Source organism: Amblyraja radiata, chromosome 1 (genome assembly GCF_010909765.2).
Source record: "Amblyraja radiata isolate CabotCenter1 chromosome 1, sAmbRad1.1.pri, whole genome shotgun sequence".
NCBI lineage: Eukaryota > Metazoa > Chordata > Chondrichthyes > Rajiformes > Rajidae > Amblyraja > Amblyraja radiata.
The window spans coordinates 14996782-15015774 of NC_045956.1; the positions used below are offsets into that span (position 1 = coordinate 14996782).

Here is an 18993-nt window from a genome sequence, read left to right on the forward strand (position 1 = left end):
TGTCTTGCAGCTACCCCCAACTACTTCCATGATACAATCAAGAGGTTACACTGCTAATAGAGACAAATATCAGGAGCACTTATTGATGATAGGAGAAGCTACTTTGTGAATAGAGTTGACTTCAGGTGAAATTCAATTGCAGATCAACAACTCGTTATTGAACACAAATGGGGAGCGTCAGATTGATTTAATTCTGCTGCAGTAAGCTACATTAGGAGGAGATGTTTTCCGTGCATATATTGGAGGGGAGCAACAGGAAACCTTGGTTTGATTAAATTGCTGCTTGAAATCAAGGACTTATTTACTTAGAAATTGCTGCTTCAGTCCAATTAAGAAAATTTGCAGGATCTATAAAACTGAAGGTGATGGTTATTTCCAAAGTCTTACCGAGGCACAAAAAACACATTCAATGGCAGACATAAATAGTTCTGTCCACTGAAGGTGCTCAGTGGGAAATTAACTCCAATGACATATCACTCTTAGCAAGCTTTAGGAATTAATTACTCAAAAAAGAGCAGAAACAAAATGTATTTCTGCAAAGTTAGTTGCCCTCACGTAAAAAGAAAGGAAATATTGTCATTTTTCTGAAGAGACTACAGCAATAACACCAGTGCTTTAACCCTCTCTGTGAAAACTGATGATTCGTTGGTGACCCTCTAACAATTGTAGTTGATATCCTTGAGGTCATCACTGAAAGATGTACATACCAAATCATAGCCACAGAGAAGCCTTTCTTTGAGCCACAAAGCCATGCAACGTCCCAGAAATTTGTAAGAAAAGAATAGACTGAAAATAGTGACCTTTCAGTTTGTTTCTTGTCATTGTTCTAACATTTGGCATATTCTGACATTTTCATTTCCTATTGTATGACCTCATCCACAAGATATCAAAAGCAGTTTGTAGAAACATAGTTCCATTTTACCTAACGAACCAAACTGGGCAAAGCCTTGGCTGAATGACATTTCCCAGTGGAGCATTGTAACCACTGTAAAGTGTCATCAATATATTTGCGCCATTTGCTATTGCAGCTGGTGACGAGATACTTGCGAGAAAGAATTGGACTGAAATAGGCAAAACAGCATGAATGTTGTAAATATACATGTAATTATGCTTTTGATGTGAGTAGCTTTAATTGCATTTAATACATTTGGAATGATTTTAAAAAGCATCGCCATGCTGGTATATTTTGCATGGAAATGCTGCTGCTTCACAACATCTGTGAGTTTTGTCTTTATTAACAATGAACCCTGAGAAAGTGGTGTGAGTGTAGTGCCATCTTCTGACAATTTAGTGAAGAACTGGAACAAATCAGCAACAGAATTGCACCCCATTATTGCTATCATATATCCTTTGCTTTATTGGTTATGAGATATTTAGAATGTTTATAGTAATTCATTTCCCAATTGAAAAAAGTAAAAAAAAAAAAATGATGGCCTCATTGCTGAAAAAGATGCATGTATTGAAGTTTCCGTACAGGACAACAGTCTCAGAAACATTTCCTTTCTAAGCACCTCAAGTACTTCAGCTGTTCAACTGTATGTTTCTATCGATCACAGATGGAGGGAGTTCAGCGTGCAGTGACAAATGTGCGTGTCCTCCTGTCCAAACATTTATCCCCGATGTTCGGATGCATACCTTCTGTCATTTGAGCTGTGACCTTTGAAAGAAGCAATGGGCAGAGGCCAGGAATTATCTTACAAGAGGAGGAAAAACCAAGAGGTGAATTTGTCCAACACATGGTGGCAGTCAGGAATGGAAAGCAATGAGATCAAAGATTTTCTGCAGCAAGTGTTTCTCCCACAACCCCCTCATGAAACATATAACCATTTCTACCACCTGCTGAAAACTGCTGGGAATCCCTCAGTTCACTTTCATGTCCGGGGGGACTGCTGTTTCGTATGTCCTAAAGTTACAAAAGTTTCCAAGTTTCAGCGCATAAAAATCCCAACTCATTTTGAAGTGAATTCCCATCTCCTATCTCGGCTCTAAATGCCAATGGCGGAACACCCCAGTGATCCTAACAATTATTTTCAGCCCTTGTGGAAAAAAGAAAGCAAAGTCGACATATCAGATCCAAACTCCTGAAAAGTTATTCGGACATAACACATTAATCCTGTTTCTCATTCCACAGATGCTGCCAAACATCGTGAGCATTTTCTGTGTTTATTACATATTTTCAGCATCTGAAGTGAATTTGATTTTCATTGTGTGTGTTTCAGGATTTGGGTAGGTGCATTAAAGTAAGGGAATATATATTAAGTGGGAAGGTATTGATTTGTACAGAGGATCCTTAGAATGTATATAACCATATAACAATTACAGCACGGAAACAGGCCATCTCGACCCCTCTAGTCCGTGCCGAACACGTATTCTCCCCTAGTCCCATATACCTGCGCTCAGACCATAACCCTCCATTCCTTTCCCGTCCATATAACTATCCAATTTATTTTTAAATGATAAAAACGAACCTGCCTCCACCACCTTCACTGGAAGCTCATTCCACACAGCCACCACTCTCTGAGTAAAGAAGTTCCCCCTCATGTTACCCCTAAACTTCTGTCCCTTAATTCTCAAGTCATGTCCCCTTGTTTGAATCTTCCCTACTCTCAGTGGGAAAAGCTTATCCACGTCAACTCTGTCTATCCCTCTCATCATTTTAAAGACCTCTATCAAGTCCCCCCTTAACCTTCTGCGCTCCAAAGAATAAAGCCCTAACTTGTTCAACCTTTCTCTGTAACTTAGTTGCTGAAACCCAGGCAACATTCTAGTAAATCTCCTCTGTACTCTCTCTATTTTGTTGACATCCTTCCTATAATTGGGCGACCAAAATTGTACCCCATACTCCAGAATTGGCCTCACCAATGCCTTGTACAATTTTAACATTACATCCCAGCTTCTATACTCAATGCTCTGATTTATAAAGGCCAGCACACCAAAAGCTTTCTTTACCACCCTATCTACATGAGATTCCACTTTCAGGAAACTGTACACAGTTATTCCCAGATCCCTCTGGTCAACTGCATTCTTCAATTCCCTACCATTCACCATGTACGTCCTATTTTGATTTGTCCTGCCAAGATGTAGCACCTCACACTTATCAGCATTAAACTCCATCTGCCATCTTTCAGTCCACTCTTCCAACTGGCATAAATCTCTCTGTAAACTTTGAAAATCTACTTCATTATCCACAACTCCACCTATCTTAGTATCATCTGCATACTTACTAATCCAATTTACCACACCATCATCCAGACCATTGATGTACATGACAAACAACAGTGGACCCAACACAGATCCCTGTGGCACCCCACTAGTCACTGGCCTCCAACCTGACAAACAACCATCCACCATTACTCTCTGGCATCTCCCATTCAGCCACTGTTGAATCCATCTTGCTACTCCACCATTAGTACCCAACCATTGAACCTTCTTAACCAACCTTCCATGAGGAACCTTGTCAAAGGCCTTACTGAAGTCCATATATACAACATCCACTGCTTTACCCTCATCAATTTCCCGAGTAACCTCTTCAAAAAATTCAAGAAGATTAGTCAATCATGACCTTCCAGGCACAAATCCATGTTGACTGTTCCTAATCAGACCCTGTTTATCCAGATGCTTATATATATTATCTCTAAGTATCCTTTCCATTAATTTGCCCACCACTGACGTCAAACTAACAGGTCTATAATTGCTAGGTTTACTCTTAGACCCCTTTTTAAACAATGGAACAACATGCGCAGTACGCCAATCCTCCGGCACTATTCCCGTTTCTAATGACATTTGAAATATTTCTGTCATAGCCCCTGCTATTTCTACACTAACTTCCCTCAATGTCCTAGGGAATATCCTGTCCGGACCTGGAGACTTAACCACTTTTATATTTCTCAAAAGTGTCAGTACTTCCTCTTCTTTGAATCTCATAGTTTCCATAGCTACTCTACTTGTTTCCCTTACCTCACATAATTCAATATCCTTCTCCTTGGTGAATACCGAAGAAAAGAAATTGTTCAATATCTCCCCCATCTCTTTTGGCTCTGTAGATAGCTGTCCACTCTGACTCTCTAATGGACCAATTTTATCCCTCGTTATCCTTTTGCTATTAATATAGCTGTAGAAACCCTTTGGGTTTACTTTCACCTTACTTGCCAAAGCAACCACATATCTTCTTTTAGCTTTTCTAATTTCTTTCTTAAGATTATTTTTACATTCTTTATACTCCTCAAGCACCTCATTTACTCCATGCTGCCTATAATTATTGTAGATCTCCCTCTTTTTCCGAACCAAGTGTCCAATTTCCCTTGAAAACCACGGCTCTTTCCGTTTTTTACTATTTCCTTTCAACCGAACAGGGACATAAAGATTCTGTACTCTTAAAATTTCACCTTTAAATGTACTCCATTTCTCTTCCACATCTTTCCCATAAAACAAAATGTCCCAATTTACTCCTTTTAAATCCTTTCGCATCTCCTCAAAGTTAGCCTTTCTCCAATCAAAAATCTCAACCCTAGGTCCAGTTCTGACCCTCTCCATAATTATATTGAAACTAATAGTATTGTGATCACTGTTCCCGAACTGTTCCCCAACGCATACCTCTGCCACCTGACCCGTCTCATTTCCTAACAGGAGGTCCAGCACCGCCCCTTCTCTAGTAGGTACTTCTATGTATTGCTGCAAAAAACTATCCTGCACACATTTTGCAAACTCCAACCCATCAAGCCCATTTACAGAATGTGTTTCCCAGTCTATGTGTGGAAAATTGAAATCTCCCACAATCACTACCTTGTGCTTACTACTAATATCTGCAATCTCCTTACATATTTGCTCTTCCAATTCTCGCTCCCCATTTGGCGGTCTATAATACACCCCTATAAGTGTTGCTACCCCTTTCCCATTTCTCAGTTCCACCCAAATAGCCTCCCTAGACGAGCCCTCTAATCTATCCTGCCAAAGCACTGCTGTAATATCTTCCCTGATAAGCAATGCAACATCTCCACCTCTTGCCCCTCCAATTCTATCACACCTGAAGCAACGAAATCCTGGAATATTTAGTTTCCAATCACAGCCCTCCTGCAACCATGTTTCACTGATCGCCACAACATCATACTTCCAGGTGTCAATCCAGGCTCTAAGTTCATCCACCTTTCTTACAATGCTCCTAGCATTAAAATATACACATTTAAGAAACCCACCCTCTCTTATTCTCTGTTTATTGTCTTTTTCTTCCCTCTCCCCTACATTTTGGGTCAGAGTGCTACCATTCTCTGCCTCCTGCCTCACACACTGACTGCTAGCTTTCCCAATTTGAGTCCCTCCCCCCATACTAGTTTAAAGTCTCCCCAGTAGCCTTTGCAAATCTCCCCGCCAGGATATTGGTCCCCCTCGAGTTCAAGTGCAACCCGTCCTTTCTGTACAGGTCGCACCTTCCCCAAAAGAGGTCCCAATGATCCAGAAACTTGAATCCATACCCACTGCACCAGTCCCTCATCCACTCATTTATCCTCCACCTCGCTCCATTCCTACTCTCACTGTCGCGTGGCACAGGCAGTAATCCTGAGATTGTTACCTTTGCAGTCCTTCTCCTTAACTCTCTACCTAACTCCCTAAATTCTTCTTTCAGGACCTCTTCTCTTTTTTTACCTATGTCGTTGGTACCTATATGTACCACAACTTCAGGCTCCTCTCCCTCCCATTTCAGGATTTCTTGGACCCGTTCAGACACATCCCTGACCCTGGCACCAGGGAGGCAAACTACCATCCGGGTCTCTTGTCTGCGTCCACCGAATCGCCTATCAGACCCCCTGACTATAGAGTCCCCTATTACAATTGCCCTCCTCTTCTTTTCCTTACCCTTCTGAGCAACAGGACCGGTCTTTATGCCTGAGGCCCGGCCGCTGTTGCTGCCCCCAGGTAGGCTGTCTCCCCCACCCTTACTCAAACATGAGTACTTATTTTCAAGGTGTACAGCCACCGGGGTACTCACCAGTCCCTGCCTCTGCTCGTTGCCCTTCCTAACTGTGACCCAGTTTTCTGTCTCCCGTGGTCTTGGAGTGACCACATCCCTGTAACTCCTATCTATGACCTCATCGCTCTCCCTGAGCAGACAGAGGTCATCGAGTTGCTGTTCCAGGTTCCTAACACGGTCCCTTAGGAGCCCCAATATATGATTATTTATCCCTAAATTTGGCATGGCAGACATAATGTGTCTATCAGAATATAAGAGCTGAGCATATTAATTTGGTCATCAAACACTATTAACTTGCTTACAGCTTGATTAATGCTGCAATTCTAGTCATCACCTACAGCAGGGAAAGTGTGATTGCATCAGAGAGGATGCAGAGTGTGGGAAGGAACTGCAGATGCTGGTTTACACCAAAGATACACACAAAATGCTAGAGTAACACAGCGGGACAGGCAGCGTCTCTGGAGAGAAGGAATGGGTGACGCTTTGGGTTGCAACCCTTCCGTCACCCATTCCTTCTCTCCAGAGATGCTGCCTGTCCCGCTGAGTTACTCCAGCATTTTTGGTGTCTATCAGAGAGTATGTAGAGAGAGATGTACAAGGATGCTGCCATGGACATTGCAGCTGAGGAATGATTAGATTAGCTATGGTTGTTTTCTATGAAGGGAAAATATTCTTCTAAGGGAAGAATTAATTGAGGTGTACAAGATTATGAGCAGCCTAGATAGTAAATTTGAAGGACCCACTTCCTTTAGTGGAGGGGTTTAAAATCAGGGGTGCAGTTTTAAAGTAATTGGTAAATGGGATTAGAATGAAACTGAGTTTAAAAAAATAAGATCACTACCTGAAATAGTGGTAGAGGCAGAAGCTCCCGATATAGTTGAACAAAGCCTTGATTAGTACAGGTGTCAGTGGTTATGGGGAGGTCAGGAGAATGGGGTTAGGAAGGGGAGCTAGATCAGTCATGATTGAATGGTGGAGTATACTTGGTGGGCCGAATGGCCTAATTCTGCTCCTACCACTTCTGACCTTATGAATGTGTGGGATGCTGGAAGGTGGGATTTGCTTGGACGATTATTTTTTGATCAGGACAGACTCATTCATCCCCGTCCATCTACAAACACCCTTCTCTATCTCCAATTGTGCCTCCGGCCCTTTCCCCTAACTCTTCTGACTGTCACTATTCAATCCAAGCTAAGTTTACTGTTGGCTTCCTTCAAAGTGGAACTGGGATTTATTGCTATTTGCCAGAGCACAATGCAAGCAAATGTGTTAGAGAAAACACCTATAAGCCATATTCAATGGCCACTTAAGATAGACACAAAATGCTGGAGTAACTCAGGGGACAGGCAGCATCCCTGGAGAGAAGGAATAGGTGATGTTTCGGGTCGAGACCTTTCTTCTCGACTCAAAACGTCACCCGTTCCTTCTCTCCAGCGATGCTGCCTGTCCCGCTGAGTTACTCCAGCTATTTGTGTCTACGGTTTAAACCAGCATCTGCAGTTCCTTCCTAAACATGAACTTTTGTCTTACACCTTCTCAACTCTAGTTGTTTCATCCCTGGCATTTGTACAACCATCTGCCTATCACAAATCCCCCTCACCTATACCCACCTATTAGTAACCTATAACACAATCTAGGCTTTGTCCTGCATCTCCTCTCTTCCAGTTTCTTCTCCCCGCCCACCACAATCAGTCTGAAGAAAGGTCCTGACCCAAAGCATCGCCTATCTATGTTCTCCAGGGATGCTGCCCCATCCGCTGTGATACTCCAGCACTTAGTGTCTTTATTTGTAAACCAGTGTTTGCAATTCGTTGTTTCTATACTTAACTAGACTCTCTCTATTCTCCCTATTAAATCCCAGAATCCTAGAATCTCACAAACCTGGATCAGGTTTCCCTTCATGTTATAAATTGCAGGTTAAGCAACCGTCTAATTGATCCTCATAGTTTAATCCTTCAACCAGTTGTATGCATTGGTCCAAGGCTAAAGTATCCTTCCGAAAATGTAACACACAATGACAACTCCGAATACACTGGTGGTACACCCAGCGCTTTAGATAGCTGTAATAAACCTCTACCTCTTTGTATCCACTAGTTCTCTAAACACAGTATGAAGGCTGCCATTCCATCAGCGGTTTTGATTATTTTTGTACCAAATCCATCCCATTTTATTCATCTGCATCCAGCAATTACTTGTTCAATTCTTTCTCTGAGAACCTCAAACATGTCTAAATACAATTTGCAATTAAGATGCCAATCAAGATGCTGGATATGTTAGAAAATAAAAATAAAAAGGCAGAAAATATTGGGAATGCCCATCAGGTCAGACAGCATCCATGGGTAGTGAAAAAGAGTTATGCCCCTGGCCCACTTAGGAAACCTGAACGGAAACCTCTGGAGACTTTGCGCCCCACACAAGGTTTCCGTGCGGTTCCCGGAGGTTGCAGGTGGTTGCCGGAGGTTGCAGGTAGCGGAAGCAGGTAGGGAGACTGACAAAAACCTCCGGGAACCGCATGGAAACCTTGGGTGGGGCGCATAGTCTCCAGAGGTTTCCGTTCAGGTTTCCTAAGTGGGACAGGGGCATTAATGTTTCAGATGTTGATCCATATTGGCGGCGGCGGCGCGGCTCTGGCTGCAGCGGCTCTCCGGCAGTCCTGTTTGTTTTGTGTTTTTTGGGTTGTTTATTTTCGTTTTGGTTAGTCTAGTTTTGGTTTTTAGTTTGTGTTTGGGGGGGGGGGGGTTGAAACGGGGGTTGCTGTCTCTCCCTGCGGGGGAATGCGACTTTTTTGTCGTATTCCCCTTCTCTGCCTCCGTCTGCGCTGAGGCCTAATGGCGGAGCTGGCGACCTCGAGGCTCAGGAGGCAGAGCCCGCCAGGACTCGCACTGAGCTCGCTCCCGTGAGGACGGCCCGGCTCGGGGCTGGAACAGGGCTTTCGTGAGGGGCTGTGACGGCCGGCCCGAGGAAGGAAACGGTGCTCCCGTCGGAGTAGCCGAGCTCGGGGAGTTACGGCGTTTCCCAGCCCTGAGGGGAGGAGCGGCGCCCGGTCGGGGCGGCCCAGCCGAGGGAGGAGCGGTGGCCCGTTCGGGGCCGGCCCCGCCTGAGGAGAGCGGTGGCCCGGTCTGGGCGGCCCGCCTCCTTAGTGAGGATCGGCTCCCAGGTCCGGGTTCGGCCAGCCTGAGGGAAGGATCGGTGCCCGGTCGGGGCGGCCCAGCCTGGAGGGAGGAGCGGCGGCACTGGCGCGAGGCCTGAGACAGTGGCAGTAACTTCACGTGAGGGCGATCCGGCTCGGGGCTGGGAACGATAGCTCCGGGGGCTGGGTAGCGGGCAAGTTTCTGGTGGCGGGTTGACCCTGAGACCGGGGGTGTTCGGCCGCGGGCCGCCGGCTGCGTCAGCAGGTTCTGGTGAGTCGGCGAGCTTCGACCACCCCGGGCCGCGGTGTTTGAGCCGCAGGACAGGTTTTAACATCGCCCGGGGGGTATCGCCTCAGCGCAGAAGGAGAAGAGGAGGGAAGAGACTGCAGCCCTAAGACTTTTGCCTCCATCACAGTGAGGAGATGTTGGGTGGACTCACTGTGGTGGATGTTAATATGTGTTTATTGTTGTTTTTTATTGTATTGTATTATATGTATGACTGCTTAAATTTCGTTCAGACTTCGGTCTGGATGACAATAAAAGGCTATTCTATTCTATTCTATTCTATATTAAAACTAAAATATTAGCTGGAGATTGGAGATACTGGCATCTTAAGCAAAATGCAAAATGCTGGAGGAATTCTGCAGGTTAGGCAGTATCTGGGGAGGGAATGGACTGGTGATATTTCGGGTTGGGACCTTGAATGCATTTTTCTACAATCTTACGGCTGCCCTGATTTATTCAAACTAATGATGGCAGCACTTTGATAACATCCTTGCAGGTGGGACAACTGTAGAGTAACTGTAATTGAATTGAATGGTTGAACAGACTAGAGAGGCTGAACAACTGATTCCATTGCGAAAGGAAATGCCGTGTGTGAAAAGTTTTCACCACTGATAGAAACATTTTTATTGAAACAGCTGATCTGTTTCAGCTGGGATTTAGAACATCAGTCCACACAGTGAGATCCATCAAGCAGAGAGGAATGGATAAGTTGTCAGGGGAGCACCTGCCTCTCAGCATTGCCTGCCACCTGACCTGACTGTCACTTTAATCTTCTATTCCATCCTGCTCTGATATCTCTGTCAACATTTCCATATGCTCGTTGTCGTGAAAGAGAAAATAAGATAAGGAAAATACTTTTGAATAAGCACATTATAGCCTTCAAGATATAGCCTACTTTTCCCAGAGTTAGGAAGAGATGAGATGAGTTGTTCTTTCTCTCAGAGGACCATGGATCTTAGGAACACCCTTCCTCGAACTATGGTGGATGTAGATATTTGGATGATTTAGATAAGGCAATGTAGATGCGCAAGGGTGGGTGGGGGTCGGGGTGGAGGTGGGGGTGGGGGGAGGTAGTTGTGATGGGTATGTGGGAATATGAGATTCAGGATGCAATTAGTTCAACCGTTACAGACAGAACAGGATTGAGGGGCCGAGTGTCCTACTTCCGCGCTTAATATTATAGAAATGTATTGGTGATCCTTCATCATTGCTGTGTGTAAATCCTGGAACTCTATACACTGTTTGTGTACATTCAGCAGGACTGCAGCAGTTCAAGAAAATCCGGAAGGGAAATAAATGCTGGGATAGACACAAAAAGCTGAAGTAACTCAGCGGGACAGGCAGCAGCATCTCTAGAGAGAAGGATTTCTCTGGAGAAGTCTGAAGAAGGGTCTCGATCCGAAACGTCACACTTTCCTTCTCCCCAGAGATGCTGCCTGTCCCGCTGAGTTACTCCAGCTTTTTGTGTCTATCTTCGATTTAAACCAGTATCTGCAGTTCCTTCCTACGCAAATAAATGCTGGGATTACCAGTTATGCTAGATCTTAGAAAGCAATGAATGAAAAGAAGGTAAATGCGCTGAAACATCAGCCGTTACTCTGCCGACTGATATGGATGACCTGCCACGTTTAATCAACCACTGTTGATTAACTTTATTCAGGCACGGAAATCGCTAAGAAAACACGCGGGGGACACAATTTCTTGGCGGCTGCGCACGCTCAAGCGCACACACGCGAGGCTTCGGCCGTGGGCCCTGTGGACGGTAACATCAGGAGCTGACCTGGTTGGTGACCGACTCTGATCTCCGCTTTGTCCGCCCCAAATCGTGGGGCTTGAATCGGCCCGTTCACGGGGTCTTTCATCGGCCGGCAGGGGCTTCTACATCGGGAGCCTCGATCGACTCGATGCAGCAGTTTGATTTTAAGCCGCGCCGGGCGCTGAAAGGCCCCGTGAACGGGCCAATTCAGCCCTTAGAAGGCGGCTGATAAAGTCCGGATTACAAAACTTGGGGGGGGGGGGGGTTGTCCCCCTACCTCTCAAAGCATTGGGAGGACGTGTCGCCCCTGTTCCCACCCCCAGGATTTCCGCCCCTGACTTTTTTATAGCTCTCAGCAATGCTGTTTCCCCCAAAGATTAATGACAGTGGGGGTCTTGACTGGAAGTGAAGGGAAGCCCAATAATTAGGTTATATGACAGAATGTTCAGAATAGTAGAAACAAGGAACTGCAATTGCTGGAAAGTTGAGCAAAAGAAAAAGTACTGGAGTAACTCAGTGGGTCTGACAGTATCTCCGGACACATGGATAGGCAACAATTCGGGTTGGGACCCTTCATCAGGCTGATAGGCAGCTCTTCGGGTTGGACCCTCCTTTAGAGAATGAAGAAGAGGCCCAACCCGAAACATTGTCTATCTATGTTCTGCAGAGATGCTGCCTTAACCACTGAGTTACTCCAGCACTTTGTGCGTTTATGTCCAGTGCTTGCTTGACTTTTTAAGTGAAATTTACCTTTGTTCTCCATTCTCCATTTGCAGATTGACTGTTTCTCCTGGCAAGTTTTTCACCAGAAGACGTTGTGCTTCGTATCATTGAACAGGCCAGGTCCAGTCCACTGGATGGTTTTGGACACCCCAGAAATAAGTTGTCAGGGGAGGCTTTCAAGCAGAAAATAGAGCAGGGTTGAGGTGGCATATAGGGGCGGAGACAACTCTTTGTGCTGTGTTCTTGTGTGCTGGCAACTGTGTTGGTATCCAATTACAGTGTGTGCTGTAGGTTAATGATCATGTTGAAAGAACACATTCAGGACTGACATACAAACATATTAGCCAGTGTGCTAAAAATATCAGAGAACGTTGAACTACTAGATATGGTTCTGGAGAGAGAACAATTAAAATAATGGAAAAGGAATGTCATATAAATATATTTAGCACATGTGTACTGATTTCATTGACTTTTAGTAAATGTGGGAAGAAGGTGAATGTGGAGGTGGGGCAGTTTGGGCTTTGTGGCCAGCCTCGTATTTCAACAAAATTCGAGGAGTTATTTTGTCTCCAGCTTTTGAAATGTTTTTTTGATTTGAACTAGTTCAACTGTTCATTGTTACATTCATTAATTTCAGATGAGCTGAAGATTTATTGTGATATTTATGCATGTCTATTAATAGCTGTACATGCTCGGTATAAAATGTATTATTGTATTAAGCTCCTGGTACTTCAGCACTTGATGAAATAGGCGCGGGAAGGCCAGGAATTAGGCAGCTGAGCAACCTGGAAGATCAGCTTTTAGTTTTCATACCAAACAAGAAACATTCCCAGCAAATGTTTTGGCTGTAGACAAAAATGCTGGAGAAACTCAGTGGGTGAGGCAGCATCTATGGAGCGAAGGAAATAGGCAATGTTTCGGGTCGAAACCCATCTTCAGAAATCCAGTCTGCCTATTTCCTTCGCTCCATAGATGCTGAGTTTCTCCAGCATATTTGTCTACCTTCGATTTTCCAGCATCTGCAGTTCCTTCTTAAACAAAGGTTTTGGCTGTCCAAGTTTTAGCTGCATCATTAACATTTGGAGTGATATTCAAATGATTTCATTTGGTTGACCCTGAGAACTCAGAAGGGGGTTAGGTCATTGTTTTATGTGCATGATGTACTTGTGAACTGCAACCATTTCACTGCTGATGTGATGAGACATCATCAACGTTCCCAACATCAATACCATCTTATACTTGGGCAATGTGTAGAGCCATTCCTTGTTTTAAGCATTGAAACATCTGAAGCAAGTGTGGCAGTAACAGGTGAGGGGGAGAATGGAAATCATTTTAATTTTCACATCTCGCTTTTTAAAAATTTCTTTAGTTAGTCTCAAGTTCTTGATCTTGAATTTATTGAGAATATTCATAGTCATATTCCCATCTTAATAGCTCACATTCATTTCACCTTTCTCAATAGGCCTCACACCCATTTCACCCCTGCCATCGGGAAGAAGGTACAGGAGCTTGAAAACTGTAACGTCCAGGTTCAGGAACAGCTTCTTCCCTACAGCCATCAGGCTATTAAACACTACAACTTCGTATAGGCTATATATATGGGTATGTTGTGAGTATATATATATATATACTCACAGGCTTTTCTTTTCTCTCGTTTGTCATATTATACCATGTTTGCATATTCTGTAAGAATTTCATTCTTCTATCTGGGACATGTGACAATAAAACACTCTTGACTCTTGACTAATGTCTCGATAAAGAGGTTGCCATAGAAACATAGAAACATAGAACATAGGTGCAGGAGTAGGCCATTCGGCCCTTCGAGCCTGCACCGCCATTCAATATGATCATGGCTGATCATCCAACTCAGTATCCTTTACCTGCCTTCTCTCCATACCCCCTGATCCCTTTAGCCACAAGGGCCACGTCCAACTCCCTCTTAAATATAGCCAATGAACTGGCCTCAACTACCTTCTGTGGCAGAGAATTCCAGAGATTCACCACTCTCTGTGTGAAAAATGTTTTTCTCATCTCGGTCCTAAAAGATTTCCTCCTTATCCTTAAACTGTGACCCCTAGTTCTGGACTTCCCCAACATCAGGAACAATCTTCCTGCATCTAGCCTGTCCAACCCCATTAAGAATTGTGTAAGTTTCTATAAGATCCCCCCTCAATCTTCTAAATTCTAGCGAGTACAAACCGAGTCTATCCAGTCTTTCTTCATATGAAAGTCCTGACATCCCAGGAATCAGTCTGGTGAACCTTCTCTGTAATCCTCTGTGCTCCTTGAAAAAAACTTGAAGTTTTTGCCTCAAAAAGACAATAATATGCAGCAGCCTACCAGGGCCAACCAAACTGCACAACCCCGCAAATCTTGGCTCAATATCCTCTCGCGATCCAAAATGGGAAGTAGGAAGCTCAAATGGTGGGATAATATAGCTGACAAATTCCTTCACCAGATCAGTGGGTTCAGTCTGGAACAATAGTTTGAATTGACCAGTATTTGCTCACACAGTGACAGGGCTTGTGTTGTGGCCCATATTAGGACCATGCTCTTTGCTACATCAAAGCTATCCTTCAGTGCCCTCCCAATGCAAGCCAGCAATGCCCTAAACAGCTGCTAGGGCGAATGGTTGTGTGGTATTGCAAGTGCCTGCTCTTAAATGTCACTCCTTGTGTATTTTACAATTTCATATAAAAAAGGAATTGGCGTCTCTCCAATTTTCTTAACTCCTATTGGAATTCTGCACTTACAGTAGGTAAAGACTAAACAACTGGAAATAATTAGATGTGTGTTGATTTATGGTCATTTCCTCTCTAAAGCTCAGGATTGTTATTTTTCCCTGATTGCTAATTTTTACGAATATGCACTGAGGAACATAATTACTTTAGGCAGACTTAGCTATGTTTATCCATTAGATCACACCTCATACACTGGATGCTTTCTGTTCATATATTTCTATTTTGTTTTTATTGAGACACAGGGAACATAGAAACATAGAAAATAGGTGCAGGAGTAGGCCATTCGGCCCTTCGAGCCTGCACCGCCATTCAATATGATCATGGCTGATCATCCAACTCAGTATCCCGTACCTGCCTTCTCTCCATACCCCCTGATCCCTTTAGCCACAAGGGCCACATTTAACTCCCTCTTAAATATAGCCAATGAACTGGCCTCAACTACCTTCTGTGGCAGAGAATTCCACAGATTCACCACTCTCTGTGTGAAAAATGATTTTCTCATCTCGGTCCTAAAAGACTTCCCTCTTATCTGTAAACTGTGACCCCTTGTTCTGGACTTCCGCAACATCGGGAACAATCTTCCTGCATCTAGCCTGTCCAACCCCTTAAGAATTTTGTAAGTTTCTATAAGATCCCCCCTCAATCTTCTAAATTCTAGTGTGTACAAGCCAAGTCTATCCAGTCTTTCTTCATATGAAAGTCCTGCCATCCCAGGAATCAATGTGGGAACTGCAGATGCTGTTTTATAAAAGCAACACTAAGTGCTGGGGTAACTCAGCAGGTCAGGTGGGGCATCTGTGGAGGACATGACTAGGTGACCTTTCAGGTTGGGAGCCGAGATCACAACTTTGCACGCCCTCCAAAGATGCTGCCTGACCAGCTGATTTACTCCAGGGTTCTATGTTTTTTTTGCGTCTATTGACATGTCTTGGTAGTTTTAGCACATATTGCTGAGATAATTTTAACAGAAAAAGTTAGCTTGAGTACACAATCTAATTAGCTGTGCGTTCATATATGAAACCAGCCTGCCTGCAAGCTCTAAGTGAAAATAACTTGAACAAGGAGAGCTGGTCCTGTGTATTAATATCAAACCTACTGGAACATTTCCAAGAAATGTATGGCATGGGGATGGGAATGATTTTTATTTTTATTCAAGCTGCTATCATGTGCTGGCCAAATTGCAATTGCACAAATGTGCCTTTATATTAAGAGGTGTTGACATTGTGATTTACATAAGGTACTTGTATCAATAAAATGAACTTGACAATTATAGGTTTGTGAATATTTACAATACCTGGGCAAATCTATTCCTGTTTAAGAACAAAAACATTGTTTCAAGAAATCTACTCCTTCTCTAATTTAATCGTCTGCAAATCTGTTTTTTGAACGAGAGTGATTGAATTATTTAAACAAGCAGTAATACAGTGTTTGTGAGATGTTAATTGATACTTTATTCCTTCTCAATGCTAATCACATAATTGCTCATCTCAGTTGATTGCTGTAACACCTCATTATTCACTAACTGTAGTAATGGCAGCTGGGACTTGACGTTCCTTGTAATGAGACCGGAATTGTTTGTGTTGGAGTAAGGAAGGCTTAGGTTTTTTGTAGTATCTCTGAAAGTGAGACTACCTCTAAGAACCGTGTATATCATGTGTATTGTTATTTGAGTGCTGACTTCCTTCCTCTTTTCTCTGGAGTTTAGAAGAATGGGAAGTGGAGTTCATTAAAACATACACATTTTTAAGCAGTTTGACATTGTGGATGCAGGGTTGATGTTTCCTCTGGCTGGGCTGCAAATCTTGTGGTGTAATAGCCGGGAGGCGATGGATGTTATGGAAACCACCTGGCTTCATAATGCCCATTCAAGACAGTCCTATTATCGTCACAGAGCAGGCCACACTGCACGTTGGTACGAATCCCGTAGAAAGTAACTGCTGGCAAAGACAGTAATCTTCACTTGCCTTGGAAACAATGTGACAAAGCTATGGAGCAGCACCACTGACGTATTACCTACATGTTGAAACTGAACTACAGACAACCCTGGGTAATAAACAGGTTCCGTTCTTACAGACATTCATTCATCTATTTCGTCTGTAAGTTGTAACCAAACCTCCAGAGTTGTAATGTTTTTCATTTAGTTTAGAGATACGGCGTGGAAACAGGCCCTTTGGCCTACTGAGCCTACCCCGACCAGCCATCCCTGCAAAGTAACGCTGCCCTGCGTACACAAGGGATCATTTCTACATTTATACATTCTCACCAAGCCAATTAACCTGCAAACCTGTACGTCTTTGGAGTGTGGGAGGAAGCCGAAGGTCACTGAGAAAGCCCACGTAGGTCACGGGGAGAACGTACAAACTCCGTACAGACAAGCAGTTGTAGTCAGATGCTGGAATCTTGAATAACACACACAGTGCTGGAGTCATTCAAAAGGTCAAACAGAACCTCTGAAAGGTATGATTCGATGGCGTTTCAGATCAGGGCAGACAACAAGTCCACTAGCGATGCATGTCCTCCAGTCTGAAGCCCAAAACAACATCCATCCTTTTTCTCCAGAGATGTTGCCTGACTCCAACACCTTGTGTCTATCTCCAGAGATGCAACCTGAACAATTTTATGTTGAGACCCTACATTAGTGGGTCAGAGAATGAGTGATGAACTGGGGAAAGATAAAAGGCAATGTTAGATTATAAAGAAGGGTGTGAAGAGTGATTGAGAGTGGACGGGCTACAGGAAAGGGTGGAAGAAGGTCAAGAATGATAAAGGCACAAAGTAAGAACTTGTGGTTTAGTTTGTTGTCACATGTACCGAGGTGCAGTGAAAAGTGAACAGAAAGAAGCATGAGATTGGGCTGTACAGGGGCAGGGTCTACATAGAACCGAGGTGTTGCCTGTGTTGGGTAACAGGCCATCTGGGCTCTGGGTCCATTGCCAGCATGTGGTTGGGTGCTTGTACTGGCAATTGGCTGCCTGACTCATCAGTCCTTGAGCTAGCAGGTCAGTAATGGTGGTACAATATCGACAGTTTCCTGCACTTTCCCCTCTAACTAGATAGAGCACAAATAAACAGGATTGAAGTTGCATTGTAGGCATCGCTACAGCTCACACCATGCCTTAAAATGTTTAGGTTGCCGTATAGATTTTTGACCATGTCCCACAGACTCCCTATTGTATAGATGGAATATCCTATACCAGGCAGCCAGCTTTCTTCACAGATTTTCCCAACTCAACGAGGGAACGTTGGCAATCCTCATTAGGGAGAGACGAGGAGGTGAAGGAGGGTGAGGGAAACAGTAAGATGGAGAATGTGGAGGAACGTAAACGGATGGATGGATGGATGGATGGATGGATGGGAGTGGGAGCCAAGCAACTACGAATTAGTGCTCTGACCAAAGGGAATTTCTGCATCTCCCATAAATAAAGAGATAGAGAGGTCAATGACGTGGATTCCACGGGACAATATTTCCCTCAATATCAGTAGATGAAGGAGTTAGTTATTGACGGGGTACTGATTGTGGATGATCAGCCATGCTCACAGTGAGTGGCGGTGCTGGCTCGAAGGGCCGTAAGGCCTACTCCTGCACCTATTGTCTATTGACTTCAAGAAACATGCTGGTGAACACACCCCTGTCAGCATCAATGGTGCCAAGGCTTCAAATTCCTAAGCATAAATATCACCAACAATTTGTCCTTGACCAACCGACCACTTTGAGGCCACAGCCAGAAAACACAGCAGCGCCTCTAATTCCTCAGACCATTAACAAGTTTGTCACGTCTCCAAGGACCCCTGCCAACGTCTGTTGATGCACCGTGGAAAGCATCCTACTGGGATGCGTCATAGCTCAATTAGGCAATAGCTCTGCCCAAGACCACAAGAAATCGCACAGTTGTGGATCTGGCCAAGCCCATTGCACAAACCAGCTTCATCACCCCCCCCCCCCCCCAAATTAACTCCATCCACACTTCACTCTGCCTGGGGAAAATAGTCCATTAATTATTTACACCCCCGTCATTCCTGCTTTTCTCCTCTCCAGTCGGGCAGAAGATACAAAAGCTTGGAAGCACGAACCAGCAGATTCTGGAACAGCTTCTTTCCCGTTATTATTAGACAAATGAACAGTCCTTTCATAAGCTAAAGATGCAGACCCATTCTTCCAACCTCTCTTTGCACCCCTTGTACATTTTTTTAATCTGCACTTTCTCTATAACTGCAAAGCTATAAAGCTGCAATACTATATTCTGCACTTTGATTTGTTTTTCCTCTTTGCACAACCTGATGTACTTGTGTGTGGCTTTATTGTGCTCAATGTACAATATGATGTGACTGGACAGCACGCAAAGAAAGATTTTCACTGTATTTTGACACACATGATCTTAAACCGATACCAAT

At 44.0% G+C, this 18993-nt stretch overlaps 1 long non-coding RNA gene across 1 annotated transcript in view; it reads right to left on the bottom strand.

Moving 5' to 3' along the window:
- Nucleotides 1-18993, bottom strand: part of LOC116971197 — a 68978-nt gene that overhangs the window by 46281 nt on the left and 3704 nt on the right. The window contains exon 2 of the long non-coding RNA XR_004411434.1: nt 11888-12033. This is a non-coding gene — a long non-coding RNA (uncharacterized LOC116971197). The remainder of the gene's footprint in view (nt 1-11887; nt 12034-18993) is intronic.